This window comes from Rhinatrema bivittatum, chromosome 10 (assembly GCF_901001135.1).
Source record: "Rhinatrema bivittatum chromosome 10, aRhiBiv1.1, whole genome shotgun sequence".
Classification (NCBI taxonomy): Eukaryota; Metazoa; Chordata; class Amphibia; order Gymnophiona; family Rhinatrematidae; genus Rhinatrema; species Rhinatrema bivittatum.
This window is the reverse complement of record NC_042624.1, coordinates 121,709,950-121,725,497: the sequence shown is the minus strand read 5'-3', so window position 1 is coordinate 121,725,497 and position 15,548 is coordinate 121,709,950. Positions and strand designations below refer to the sequence as shown.

Below are 15,548 nucleotides of genomic sequence, written 5' to 3'. Positions count from 1 at the left end.
GGTCTCTACTGATGTCAAGGACTTTCAAAGCAGATCAAATTTGCCCCATGACAACTAAATCCATCAATCCAAACAAAGACAACAGGAGACCCTGGTTCACACCGGAGCTAAAAAATCATAAACACGAGTTAAGATGCAAGGAACAAAATTGGCGAAAAAACCCATCTTCAACCACCCTCCTCATCTACAAATCATGCCTTAACTCATACAGAAACAACATCAACAAAACAAAGAAAATATTTTTTTCCAAAAAAATCCACCACCTCATTTTTGATTCAAGAGCTCTTTTCTCCTTTGTATCAACCCTCACAAAACCCCCAGCACCTACCATTCCAGACGATCAAGCACTCAATAAAGCGAACGAACTGGCAGACTTCTTCGACAACAAAATCACCTCACTCCTAGCCCCACTCAAGCGACCATCTACACATCCAAAACATGTAATCAACCTCACCCCCCAATCATCGCAATCAACCGCCCAACAAACACCACTCTCAACCGCTCAACAACCACCACTCCCAACAGATCAACAATCATCGCACCCAAATATCAAACAACCCAACACTTCACTACCAGTGCTCAACACTCTTGAACTCACATCCTCTTTAGAAATAGAGAATATTCTCAAAAAGATAAAACCATCCTCCCATCCATCAGACCATATTCCATCCAACAAATTGAGTCTGATCACCAACACCATAGCCAAACCTTTAGCAGACATCATTAACTGCTCCTTCACCCAAGGACATGTCCCGAACCAACTCAAGTTAGCCATGCTCAAGCCACTCCTCAAAAAACCCAACTTACCCACCACAGACCCAGCTAACTTTAGACCCATAGGCAAACCTCCCTTTCATTGCCAAAGTTATGGAGAAAGTTGTAAACAAACAACTTACTGAATATCTTGACGAAAACAATATCCTCACCTCAAACCAATTTGGCTTTCGTAAGACTATGAACACTGAATCATTATTAACATCATTATCCGATACTATCATTTTCAACCTAGAAAAGGGCAAACCTTGCCTCCTCGCTCTCCTAGATCTCTCATCTGCGTTTGATACCGTAAACCACTCATGCCTCCTACAACGCCTAATAGACATTGGCATTACAGGAGTAGCTTTTAACTGGTTCAAATCGTTTTTGGAGAACAGATCATACAAGGTCAAGATAAATAACAAAGAGTCCCATACCATCGAATCCAAGAGGGGGGTACCACAAGGATCATCCCTATCCCCGACTCTTTTCAACATTTATCTGCTCCCGCTCTGTCAACTTCTCACCAACCTTAAGCTAAGACATTACCTATACGCGGATGATATTCAAATCCTCATCCCTATAGAAGATTCCCTACACAAAGCTATTTCATACTGGAATAAATGTCTGTCAGCTATTAACAATCTACTCACCAGCATCAACTTGGTTCTAAACAAAAACAAAACTGAAATCCTCATTATAGCACCGGAAAACTATACCCCCCTCCTCACATTCTAATACTAACCAACTTCCGGACACTGCAGGACTCCCCACCACGCAACAAGTTAGAGACCTGGGAGTCATCATAGACAGCAGACTCAATCTCAACAAATTCGTCAACAACACAACAAAAGAATGTTTCTTTAAACTTCAAACTTTAAAGAAACTCAAACCACTCCTCCTTTACAGAGACTTCCGCATGGTTCTACAAGCCATCATTCTCACTAAGCTGGATTACTGTAACTCTCTCCTCCTAGGCCTACCAGCATGCACCATCAAACCACTCCAGATGGTCCTGAACGCCTCTGCAAGAATTCTATCAAATGCCAAAAAAAGAGATCATATCACCCCAATCCTCCACCATCTCCACTGGCTTCCGATTAAATTCAGGATCCAGTTTAAGTCTTTAATGATGATACATAAGGCCTTACACAACATCGCACCTCTCAACCTAACATTTCCAATTCAACTACACACATCCGTGAAACCAACCAGAAGCGCCTATCAGAACAGACTAATCTCACAACCGGCGAAATCCGTTCTGAGGAAACGTGCATTATCCACAGCGGGCCCTTCACTTTGGAACTCGCTCCCTCCAGACCTTCGTCTGGAACCATGCCACTCTACATTTAAAAAGAACCTTAAGACTTGGCTGTTCAAACAAGCTTTCCCCTAGAGCCAAGAACACGAAGAAAAGTAACCTACTTAGATTAATTTTTGCAATGTTAAAACTTGTTTACTTAATTTGTTCAATGTAAAAACTCCTGTTTTATTCTTATTCTGTTCTATGTAAACCGCTAAATGTAGCGACAGTTACTGTTCCTTGTGAACCGGGGTGATATGTATATTATACAGGAACCTCCGGTATATAAATCATTTAAATAAATAAATAAATAAATAAATAAATAAATAAATAAAAGTACTAGTTACCCCTGCGGTCTGTTTGCAAAGAATGTGGGCAAGAGCCTTTTCGTATGTAACCAGGGTTATGTGGAATTCTCCTCCTGATCAACTCAGGTCTCTACTGATGTCAAGGACTTTCAAAGCAGCTAAAATCAATCTTCTTTAGTGAAGCTTTTGCGTGATGGCCATTTTTTTTATCTTATTATGAAAATGTAGTTTAAGTTGTTTTTTGATTGTATCTTTTATAATTTGTTATGAAAATATTGTAATTAGCACTGAACACTTTTTAAGTGGAAGCAGCGGAATAAAAGCCTTTGTCTAAATAAAAATACATAAATAAAGAGGTTAGGACTCTTCAGCTTGGAGAAGAGATGGCTGAGGGGAGATATGATGGAGGTCTATAAAATAATGAATGGAAAGGAACGAGTAAATGTTAATCGATTGTTTACTCTTTCAAGCAGTACAAAGAGCAGGGGACAGACAATGAAGTTACTGGGTAATACATTTAAAACAAATAAGAGAGAATCTTTTTTTACTCAACTCATAATTAAGCTCTGGAATTCATTGCCAGAGGTTGTGGTGAAAGCTGTTAGTATAGCTGCATTTAAAAAAGGTTTGGAGAAGTTTCTGAAGGAAAAGTCGATTAACCCTTATTAAGGGTTGCAGATATTCTTGGGCTAAGCAGCTTGGAATCTTTCTACCCCTTGGGATCCTGCCGGGTACTTGTGACTTGGATTGGCCACTGTTGGAAACAGGATACCGAGCTTGATGGACCTTTTGGTCTGATTCAGTATGACAAGTCTTATGTTCTTATGGTGTTTTCCCTATGTTTTTGTTTTTGAAACTTTTTAATTTCCTAATTATCAAACCTTAAACTGTAACCAACACAGCAAATATAGCGCCAAATGCATGAGAAAATACAACTTTTTCTTATTACATCACCGGGACCTATAAATTAATACAGAAAACTCATTGCCCCTCCCCTACTTCCATTAGTAAGTTATGTTCCTTTCCAAATTCAAGACCTCCATCTCATCCTTCAAAGATCATCCATACGGTTTCCTCAATTATGCGGCATTTTCATCATGTCTGAGCCCCCCCCCGATAAGACCAATAGTGCGCCCACGTTTTATCATGCACTGGAGATTGTCTAAGGAGCATCTACGTGAGCTTCTCAGCCAAAGCTGTTACATGCACCTGACGACGCCAGCAGCTAGTGTAGGGACCACCTTCCAAAATAATGCAGTCGTGAGCCGGCTTGCATGGGTTACGTGATCAGCAAGTTGGTGCTTTTCTTTAGTCAGATTATGATTATACCATTTACCCAATAAGCAAAGAGAGTCTTATCTCAAAATAGTCTTCATCTCTTGCCCCACCTCTTTCCAGAAACCCTCCAGCAAAAGGCATGGCCACCACATATGAAGGTAGGTGCCCACTTGCCTGCACCCCCTCCAACTCAAATTTGTAGTAGTACATTGGAAACCTGTATATCCTATGAATGAGTTTCCCCATCAGCTCTATTCTCTTATCCCCAAACTTCCCTCCAGTGGTCTGAATTCAAATCACGGTGCAGATCTCTAATCCATTCTGCTTCCACCCCCAGCGGAGGGTCCCTGGCCATCAGGCATTCCATCCCTTCCTGCCTTGGCATATCCTCACGGACCATGACCCGCTCAACAGGGTTTAGGACCCATCTGGCCCAAGTCCTCCTCTCGTAAGTCTCCGAGACTCCCTCGGGACCTCGTATCTCATTCGATCGTCCCGCTTTTCCCATAATTGACCTAGCAACGTCAAACCTTGTTTCCACCATAGAGCGCAGCCCCCCCTGTACAATGTGACAACCCAGATTTCTGTTCACCGTTTTACAAAGTTTAGTCGTGTGCCAGGTATGCGGGCTGGCTCTGCATATCCTGCTACCCTCTCGTGATAGTTTGGGCTGTGACAGCAGCATGGGTAAGTCAGCCCTACTTCCAACGTCTACCAGGGTATCTCCCGATCCCTCAGAAACCAAGGCAGTGCACCCGTCAGACCTGCAGCCCAGCAGTAACCCTGCAGGGAGGCAAGGGACATCCCACCTGCCTCTTTTGGCCTCCGAAGTGTCCTGAACTTTATAGGCACTTTTTTTTATTATAAATTTCCCCAACGTCCCTGCAAAGAGCTAAAGAAGCCCATCTGGTAAGTAAGATGGAACCTGCTGAAACAAACAGATCAGTCTGGGAAGTAAGTATATTCATCTTTAATACGTCAATTCTTCCTGACCAAGACAGAAACTTGTCATCCCATGCCTGCACATCTTTCTGTATGCGAAAATTATATTTGTAAAAATCCGCAGGATTTCTAGCCACCCATATCCCCAGATATTTGATCCCCTCGCTTGAAAAACATCGAGGAATACCTTCTACCTTCATAGTGCCAACTGGGAGTACCTCCGATTTTGTATAGTTAATTTTATACCCAGACACCTTGCTATACGCAGCCAAAATCTCTAACACCTTGGGGCCTGATCGATTTTAATTCACTAGAAAAAGGAGCACATCATCTGCACATAATGATATGCGATGTAATCGTCCTCCCACCTTAAATACCTACAGTACCTGAATGTAAACCGATGTGATATCTCAATTGATCGAATGTCGGTATATAAAAACTAATAAATAAATAAATCCTTCAATATCCTCAGATGTTCTTATCCTAGCTCCTAAAATTTCAATGGCCAAGTCAAATAACAGTGGGGATAAGAGGAATCCCTACCTAGTGCCCTGCAGTCTTTATCCTATCTTGGGACAAGTTGGACTTGTCACATATCAACTTAAGCTACCTCCTACCCTGCGAATCCACAATGATTTCCATGTTTCAGTGCCCAAGCTCTGCTCTTAATCAAGAGGTTTCACCAGCTCTTTCCCCATGAGCCTAATCCTAGGGGCCTGGGGAGAGGGCTTAAGAGGGGTGGGGCTACTGTAATGCCCCTCACCTCTAGTCTGAAATGCCTCTGGCATCATGCAGCCTCCCAGGACCCTTACTGAACTTCCTGCTGTCCCTGAGCCTTTTATAGGCCCTGCTGCTTGGACTTCCTGTACCGCCCTGATGACATCACATCCTGCCTAGTATAAAGGGAGCTCAGAGCTAACACTTGGTATCTTTGCCACAGGTCTCAGGGTTAGTTGCTACAGCGTGTTCCTGGTTTCCTTCCTATGTCCTCTTTCCTTGTTCCTGGTACCAGCCTTGCCGAGCCGGCTTGACCTGGGTTTTCTTAGGGTCAGAGGTGGAGTAAGTTTCCAGCACCGGCGCTGGTCTATGGGCAGAAGCTGGAGATGTGGAGCTGCACATAAACCCTTCCTCCACGGGAGGAGCAAGGGGCAGCTGCTTCAGCCTCTGCAAAGGAGCCCTCCTCAGCCCGCCCGGGGCAGCCCACGTGCCCATGGGAGATTTTCCTTTCTGGCAGGCGGTGGGGAGAATCTGCAGCCTCATGGGAGAAAAGGCAAATGCAAGCCTGGATCCTCCAAAATGGAGATGGCGAGTGTCACCAGCGAGGTACCTTCCCCTCAGCTTCCTGCTGTACTCGTCCCTCTCCTGGCTCAAGATTTATCCGCACAAATCATTTTTTGTGAGCATGAAAATGTTTACGCCCACAAAAGATGATGATTTCTGCTTCCGTGCACATAAACTACTCCCCCCCCTCCCCCCCACATGCTAAAGGCCGAGAGCACATTTTAACTTGGGGTTGCATGCGCTTAGCTCCTGATGCATTAGTAAACCATTTGCTCTAGTGCATCAGGAGTTAAATTTGTAGCACATGCATTAAGAAATTGTGCGCAGTCTTAAAGCCCAGCTTATGATATCAGGCCGTGTGCCGCAGAACTTCACATAGAGAAGACACAGGGCCTCATTTTCCACCCGGATCGCACCCGAAACGTCCCTTATCGCATGCGATACCAAAATGGGGGCGGACTCGGCCCCGGAAGAGGAGGAGTCGGGACGTCACCGGGGCCGACTCTGTGCCGACGCCGCGGATGACGAAAAGGTAAGAGCTTTTTCGCGGCAGCTTTCGCTCCCAATAGCTACACCTTCTATGGTGGCGCTATTGGGTGCGAAACCGGCAGGTGCGATCGCTGCCGGCTAGCGCAGGCCCGCCCCCCCGTTTCAGCCCCTCGCCCCTCATTACCTAAAGTATCGCAGGCCTGCGATACTTTAGAAAATGAGACCCATAGTGTCATTGTTCTCAGATAAATAAACAGCATGAGAAGTGGGATCAGGCAGTGTTAAAACTAGCCAGCACCTGAACTAACATAAAACGAGTGAAACGGCACTAGAAGGAATTCCAAAAATTTGTATTTTTTTCTGGCTCTTCATGTGCCTGTCAAAGTCTCTGCACTCTGATTGACTGTCAGCTCTCTGAAGCGGGCACTTGCTGTATAACTAGGGGTACCCGCCTGACGTGTGGATCTGTATTTTGTGAAACTGATATCTGTCTTGCACGGCGCTAAGTGCGCTCTCTCGGTCGTATCTAACAACGGTGACAATAATTCAAATCACAGCTTGAACATGTGTCCAGAAATGAAAATGTTACCACGCCCCCTTAATACAAGTCCCTGAGCAATGTCCTCTCCAGGGACATCCCTCGCCATTAAAACACAATCCCTTCCCAATTCGTTTAACAGAAAAAAAACAAAAAAACCCACCCCCTTTTTTTTTTTTCTTCCTCTGGGCAGCGCAGTTCTAATCCAATATTATTATGTGAAAAATGGTTGGCTTAGCTTTGAGGACAGTAAATTAAATGTTATGTATTAGTTTTTAGCATGTGGGCTAGGCAGGAAGGCAAGGCCCATTTACTGCTCCAGCCTCCTGTGACCTCTGAGAAATCGCAGGCCTAAAGTAATCCCAAAGATGTCAATCTGGAGACCTCCTCTACATACGCCTGCAGTTTAGATTAATAAACTGTCTCTTTTTAGATTGCGTAGAACCACTTCAATTCTAAATACCCAGCCAGCATGTTAAACACAGCGCCCCCTCTCCTGCTCGTTTCCCCAGACGTGGGGGCCACGCTCCCTGCAGCCCAGGAAGTCAGGCTAGCCCTGCTCCCAGCCAGCGCCGAATACTTCACGGCCTGGAGCTCATTTATCTATTTAGGCATTTTGTAGACCGTCGCTCCAAAAGAAGATCACAACGGTTTACAAAACTTAACGGCCGCTCTAAATCTGATTATTCTCATTCGTGGGGGAAAACAATTCCTATTGCTGTGCTGCTTATATTTTTGTAGGGGGAAGGGGCTCCTTGCTGCTCCTTTCACGTTCCAGCATGGTCGGTCAGAACCAGCCCTCTCAGGGCTACTCCTGGGTACTATCCCCCTATTGTCAAAGCCACTGCGGCCAGCCCGGTCCCTCTGGAGTGAGCCAAGGCTGAGACGTCTCCCCCTGCTCCCACGCAGCAGAGTCCTGGGCAGGGAAAAGATTGCAGGCCCTTCGCAGGGCACTCGGCTGTCCCTGTCCATGATACTTATCAGGTGTTTTACCTCTTTCCAGGCAAAGATACTCTAATAAGTCTGAAGGCTGGGACACAAAGCAATATTTTACATCCACGGACTGGGTCATTAAAAAGATTACATATTTCATCTCTGTTGTGCGGTACATACAGTAAATAGCGTATTAACAAAATTGGGATTTTTTTTGGAAATTTAGGAGACTGATTTACAAACTCTGTCCAGCTGCTTTCCTTTTGAGGCAGAGCCACAGCCAGCCTATGGCCATTATGGCCTTGCCCATAGGTGGCGCCTCTCCCCTGCCCTCAGAAGATGTTACTCCAGCACGCCTCCCTCCTGGGACAACCTGTAGGACTGAAGAGCCGCTACCGATAGTGGAGTGGGTGGCTTAAGGCTTCTAACTTCCTACTGCTGCCAGCTCCTCTCCCTACTGAGCAGTTCAAAAAGCTGATCTGCAAGGGAAGAGGAGCCCAAGGGAAGAGGAGCCATCCACCATAAGGGCTGATGCAGTATGGTGAGCTTGACCGAGCGCACCATTAGCCCCCATTTGGCTGAGCGTTTTCCACTCGCTATTTTTACCCCTTATACAGTAAGGGGTAATAGCGCGAGGAAAATGCGCAGCCAACCACCCCGAAACTAATAGCGTCCACAACATGCAAATGCATGTTGTGGACGCTATTAGTCATTCCCGTGCGATACAGAAAGTAAAATGTGCAGCCAAGCCGCACATTTTACTCTCAGAAATTAACGCCTGCCACCGGGAAAGTGCACAGAAAAGCAAAAAAAAACCTGCTTTTCTGTACACCCTACGACTTAATATCATAGCGATATTAAGTCGGAGGCCCCAAAAAAAAAAAAAAAAAAATCTGCTCGCAGGTTGGAAGACAGACGCTCAATTTTGCTGGCGTCCGTTTTCTGAACCCATGGCTGTCAGCGGGTTCAACAATCGACACCGGTAAAATTAAGTGTTGGCTGTCAAACCCGCTGACAGCCTCCGCTTCTGCCAATAAGGAGGCGCTAGGGACGCACTAGTGTCCCTAGCGCCTCATTATTACCACAGGCCCTCATTTGAATACTAAATCACATGCCCGGGAGGGTAGCCTGGGTGCGCGTCAGGAGAGTGGGCGCTCGCCTTGGAGCGCCGGCTCTCCCGCGCATTTTACTGTATCGGCCCGATAGAGAGTTACGGAGGAGAACTGGAGGGGGGAGAAGGAGGGATGAAATCTAGCTGAGTTTATAATGAGGCAGAGAGAGGGAGAAGTGGAGAAAAATGAGATGGCATAAAAATCAATGTCAAACAGAAATGTAGGGAGGAGCTGAAGAAGACAGGAGGAGAGAGAACAAATGGAAAATGGACAGGAAAACCTGAAAAAGGAATGAGAATGCCAACAAGAGGAAAGCAGAAAAAAGAGGTGAGGACCAAAGTGATTAGAAAAATGTCCAGATAACAAAGGTGGAACAAAACCATTTTATTTTCCGGTCAAGGACTGGAATATGTCACCTCTGGGAGTTTCCATCTCGTGATAGCTTTGCATTTTGCACAGTGGACAAGGAAATGCATTTCTGTTTCTCTGATGTTGTACCACTTGGAGTTTCTGATACAGTTTTTGTAGTCACTTGTTTTATATTTATTGAGGGTCTGCCTATGGGTGATATAGCATAAAGGCACAAACTCCTTTTTTTTGTGAAAATATCTTTATTGGAACAGTCAGAGAATAAACAGTAATAACCACACAGGGAAACATCAGTTGAGACTGAGTACCACATAAGAAGTCCAAATAGGTAGCACAATCGTAAGCTCAGCACTATCGAACTCTCCTAGTACATTTTTCACGTTATATCCAACTGTCAACCATTTTATTTTTAACACACTAAAGAACCTTGAAGAACCTTAACCCCTGATTTCCCCCCCTCCCTCCCTCCCTCCCTCCCACTCTGCACCAGCATCAAATATAAATATAAAAATATATAAGAATAGAAATGTAAAGGAAAATGAGTAAGGAAAAAGTCATAATTAATGAGCAGTGAAGAATAAGGTCATTGGTGGTACAAGGCTGCCATATCAGTTCGTTATAAGGCCAAATATGTAAAGCTCAAACCTAATATGAACAAGATGATGTTGGGCCTTATCAAGGTAGTACTCCAGAGTCCTCTGCTGGTAGAAGAACAATATATGACTGCCACAGAAAGCGGACTTTCGTATATTTTGCTTGAGAAACAGATTTCGCCATCAGCAGCTCCATATGCAGTAATTTATGAAATTTGGTCTTCCACACCTGATTGTAAACCGGCACTGGTTGCATCCATTGTGCCAAAATCGCAGCCCGAGCAATTAGGATGATCTTCTGGAAAATGCAGGTTTGGCTGCCTGTTAATAATGAATCTGTCATCCTGGAACATCCAAACAGCCAAATGATTGGGTCCAAGGGAAGAGGAACTCCCCACATAGAACAAACCAAGTTCTGTAAAGTTGTCCAGAAAATCTGCACCGTGGGACAGGTCCAAAAACAGTGATAGAAATCTGGGCGCTCAGTAGTACATCTAGTACATTGCCTATCTGTAGTAAGTCCCATACAATAAGCTTGACACTGAGAGTAAAAGGCTTGATGCAAAAACTTATATGCCTGATCACGAAGCGTAACATTAGCCACTGATCTAGGTATAGAGAGAAAACAATCCTGCAAATCACTTGGAAAAATAGCTTGGGGTAAGCTCTTATTCCATTTCGCTACTACCCTGTCCAAATGTTGCATAGGAAGCAGCTTCGTCAGAGCTAGGTAATATTGGGAGGCTGACTGGCGTTTCCCATCTTCCCCCATTAGAAAATCCCGCACTTTGTATCCGTGCGCAAAGGCCGGATTAGCCTTCAATTCAGCCAACAGAAATTGTCGAAGCTGTAAATAGCCGTAAAAATCCGTTTTTGGAACAGCAAACGCATCCATTAACTCCTGGAAACTACAAATCTGATGTTGATCTGTCCCTTGAGTAAGTAATTGCAGCATACTATGCAATCCTTTTGAAATCCACGCCCGAAATATCGGTTGCGTCATGCCAGGTAAGAATAATTTATATCCTCTGATAGGTAGACAAGAGGTCGAACTCTGAGACACTTGGAGCTGCTGACATAACCATCGCCACATCTGACGTAGAGGTCGGACCACTGCACTGCCACTGATTAATTTTGGGATTAAAGAATCTGGAAGGTGCAGAATAGCCCCTGGAGCATGAGGTGCCAGCCAAGCTATGTAATGATCCATCGGAGAGTACAGAGTCGTATGACATACCCAATCTCGGAGGTGGCGCACCAAACATGCGTAGTTATAGCGTTCTATGTCCGGACAATTGAGACCCCCCTGACCTTTTGGCAACATTAGTATTTTTAGAGGTATACGGGCTTTCTTTCCATTCCAAAGGAAGTGTTGTAACCCCTTATTGATTTCTTTAACGTCCTGTTTCCGGAGCCAAACCGGAAGCATATGAAAAAGGTACAACCATTTCGAAATTTCCATCATTTTTACCAAGAGGAGTTTCCCTGAGAGAGACAAAGGCAAATCCCTCCAGTCCAAAAGGTGTTTAAGCATTTTCTGTTTCAGGGGAGTTACATTTAACCCATACAGTTTACTGGGAGACGCAGGTATATAGATGCCCAAATACTTTAAGGAGGTAGTTACCCACTTCAATGGAAAAGTACCAGACCAGGTGGATTTTAAAGTCCCTCGTATATCCAAAGCTTCAGATTTTTCCACGTTAATTTTTAACCCAGCAAATTTCCCAAACATAGCTTGGAAGTCTAACACATGGGGAAGCGAGACAGCAGGATTGCATAGGAAAACTAACATGTCATCAGCGAAAGCTGCCACCTTAAACACCCCATGTTGGTAATGAAGCCCTTGAATAAAGGGGGATTCTGCCAGTTTCCTTAACAAAGGGTCTAAGGCCAAAATGTATAATATAGGGGATAATGGGCACCCCTGCCTCACCCCACGGGCAACGCAAAACGCTTCTGAGATGGTATCGTTCGCTACAATGTGAGATAGAGGCCGCTGATATAAAATTGAAATCGCCCGAATCAGCTGGACAGGAAACCCAAAACGCCCAAGGACTGAAAACATATAGTCCCATGAGACCCTGTCAAAGGCCTTTTCTGAGTCAAACCCCACTGCCAGGGAGTCAATGTTATAATAGTGCGACATTTCTATAGCAGAGAGCAGCCTGATGACATGACCTCCCGCACTCCTGCCTCTCACAAAACCCGCTTGATAGGTGGAGATGATGGATGGCAAGACAGAATTAATTCTCACAGCCAAAATCCTGGCATACAATTTCAAGTCGCAATTTAAGAGAGAGATAGGGCGGTAGGAGGATGCTAAAGTATCGTCTTTCCCAGGTTTAGGTAGGACAGTGATGTACGCCGTGTTGAAATATGGGGGAAAACTATTCAATTCGCGTGCCTGATTGTAGAAAGCCGCTAGTGGGTCCACCAGGGAGGAGCTAAGAATTTTGTAATATTCTATTGTGAACCCATCAGGACCCGGGGATTTATGGTTCTTCCCTGTCTGAATAACCCCTCGGACCTCTCCGGCAGTAATGGGCCTGCTAAGAAAATCCCATTTATCCTCCGGTACCTGAGGTATCTGGAGACCTTGGAAAAACGCCTCTTCCTCAGTCTTGCCCCCCTTCCTGTCCTCCGTGTATAAATTTTCATAAAACTTACACAAGACAGTACAAATATCCATACTGGACGTGACAGAATGGCCCAAATGATTCTTGAGACTCCCTATAAAAGTTTTCCTCCGTTTTATAGCCACCATCCGAGCCAGTAGTTTACCAGATTTATTCCCATAGTGAAAGAAAAATTGGTCAGTGGCCTTTAACGCTTTCTGTGCTCGGAGATGAAGATGTGAGTTTAGGGCAAGCAAACAAGCCTTATAGGCCTCTTTATGGGACTGTGAAGGGGAATGCGCTAATAAGCGCCGTGCAGCCTGGAGTTGCGAATCCAATTGCAAAATACGGGCATTTAACTTTTTCCGTTGCGCAATAGAATAGGCTATCACTTCCCCCCGGAGGACCGCCTTACTTGTTTCCCAAAACAACGCAGGGTTACTCTGATGTTGCTCATTTGCCTGTGCAAACTCCTCCCACTTTTTGTGCAAGTAAGTGTGAAACTCCTTATCTGTATGCAAAGACCCAGGGAAACGCCATGGCTTTCGTCCCCCTTGAATAGTAGAGAGCCAGAGGTCAACCCACACTGGGGCATGATCTGCTATCACAATAGATTCAATATGTGCTTTGTCCACCCTATCAAATACAGCTCTAGGGATCAGTATGTAATCTATTCTGGACAGTGTAGCGTGCGCCCTGGAGACGTGAGTATACTCTCTTTCCCCCGGATGGAGTAAACGCCACACATCTAAGAGGCCTAAGCGCAGGGAAAACTGACGAACCCCTGAGTCCGCTGTTTGTGTAAAACTCTTAGGGAGATTGGATTTGTCCAGTTCAGCCTGATAAACACTGTTAAAGTCTCCAGTAAGAAAAATATCCCCCTGTGCGTTGGTTAATAACAGGTTGACCACCTTGGTAACAAATAGGGGATCTGGTACGTTCGGGGCATACAGAGTACCAATGGTTACCATTTTACCTGCTAAGGTGCCTGTAACAATAATGAACCGACCATCGGGGTCTTTCAATTCCTTGATCAAGGTAAAGGGCACATTTTTATTTATTAGTAATGCCACACCACCCTTCTTCCCTTTCGCTTCAGAGAAATAGCAGGCAGCGGCCCACTCCCTACAGAGCTTTTTACTTTCTGCCCCATTTAGGTGTGTTTCCTGAAGACATGCTATCCCCACCTTCAACCGCTTCAAATGCTGGAAAACTTTCTTTCTCTTAATAGGAGTACCCAAGCCATCTACGTTCCAGGAAATTATCCTGCATTTACTACCCATCCTTACCAGCATGAGCCATAAACCAGAACATCATGCGAATACGCAGAAGGGCAAGCTCCCAGCCTAGCTCACCCCTCCAAACCTGTCTGATAACTCGCCTAAATAGGCAGGCCCGTACACCAACAAAACAGAGAGAAAAAGGAAAATAATTCTTCACACACATACACATAGCAAATGACACCAGTGCCCTACCCCCCGCCCCCTCCCCCATATCCCCAACAGCAAAATTCCCACCCAGACACATAGGTCAGGGTAATGGAGTCAAACGTGAGTGCTCGGCGTCCCAGGACTCCTCCTCCCCCTCCATAAGATAGATATACCGCTATATAAACTTGTTGCTCAGGAAGCAGTATTTAAAGAAGCAAGAAATTTCGTTGCATCCTCGACAGTAGCACATGTATGCCATTTCCCTTCGTAGTTTATACGCAGCCTGGCTGGGAACTGCATTGAAAAACGTAGATTTTTCTCGATGAGCTTACTACACACTGGAGCAAACGCTCTACGTAGTGCAGCCACTTTTGCTGAATAATCCGGTGCTAAACGAACAACTGCGTCTTGGAATTGTAGCGTGCGGCACTTCCTCGCAGCCTGCATTATCAAGTGCTTGTGGTGAAAGTTAAAAATTTTCATAATAACCACTCTGGGTCTTGATGAATCTGAGCTCCTTACTCCCACGCGGTGTGCCCGCTCGATATCCAGCACCCCTGCCAACTCAGGTAAGCCTAGAGCTTCTGGCAGCCATTTTAGCAGGGAGGTCCGAAGGGAAGTGTCTTCTACCGTTTCAGGTATACCCAGGCATCTAATATTAGATCTACGAGCTCGGTTCTCGAGATCATCCGTTTTTGCAATTTGTTCCTGGAGCAATTGATCGAGGGTACTCACTTTCCCTTGCAATGCTGTAAGGTCATCCTCCAACACGGACGTCCGCTCCTCCACGTGGTTGAGCCGCGGAGTAAAATCGGTGAGAACTTCTCTGAGGGCCCCTATTTGATCCGATATGCCCGTGAGTTTGCAGTCCAAGGCCGCTAAAACCGCGTCTTTAATTTCGGTGACAGTGAGTGATGGCGTTGCAGGAATCGGTGGGTGCCCGTCCGTTACCTTTTCCACGGCTGCCGGCGCCATCTTAGGATCCGGCCCCTTACTTTTGTCCTTCTCGCGTTTCGCCAACTTGGGAGGCATGGGCGATGGCGATTTGGACATGAAGGAGGTAATCGACATAAGCGGAGGGTGTCCGAGCAATGTGGCGGTTTAAAGACTTCTTTGACCAGCAGAAGGAGGAGAAGAGGAGCCTGGGCAGCCGGAGCGAGCTCAGAAGCGTCCGATCCCGCTCACCACATCACGTGACTCCACAAACTCCTTTTTAAACCATCGCTGCTTAACAAAATACAGGTTTCTAATCAATAGGATAGAGTTTAAGGGTTATTTCCGGTAGAGGTTAAAGATCAAATATACGCCCTAAGGGTCACACTTGTGTCTACTGACACATTATACATAATAATAGTGTTATGTTTTAAATAAAAAAAGCAATAAGAAGAGTCAAGTGTAGCCCCAAAATCAATAATTGTAGAGGAAGAAAAGGGGAAAACAATTAAACTATAAAGTGAAACAGGTCAGCCATCACCCACTTTGTAAGAATTTAGCATCAAATGAAAAACAAGGTGTCAACAAGCTTGTCCTGTCGGTGTGTCCTGAAAAGCAAAGCAAGGACCACCCAGTCAGTTCAAGGTCATTGCGCTGCAGATATTAGC

At 45.3% G+C, this 15,548-nt stretch overlaps 1 protein-coding gene across 2 annotated transcripts in view; it reads right to left on the bottom strand.

Annotated features, from left to right (window-relative positions):
• Positions 1–15,548, bottom strand: part of LOC115099775 (E3 ubiquitin-protein ligase RNF220-like) — a 207,260-nt gene that overhangs the window by 136,339 nt on the left and 55,373 nt on the right. The gene's annotated exons all lie outside the window — the stretch shown is intronic.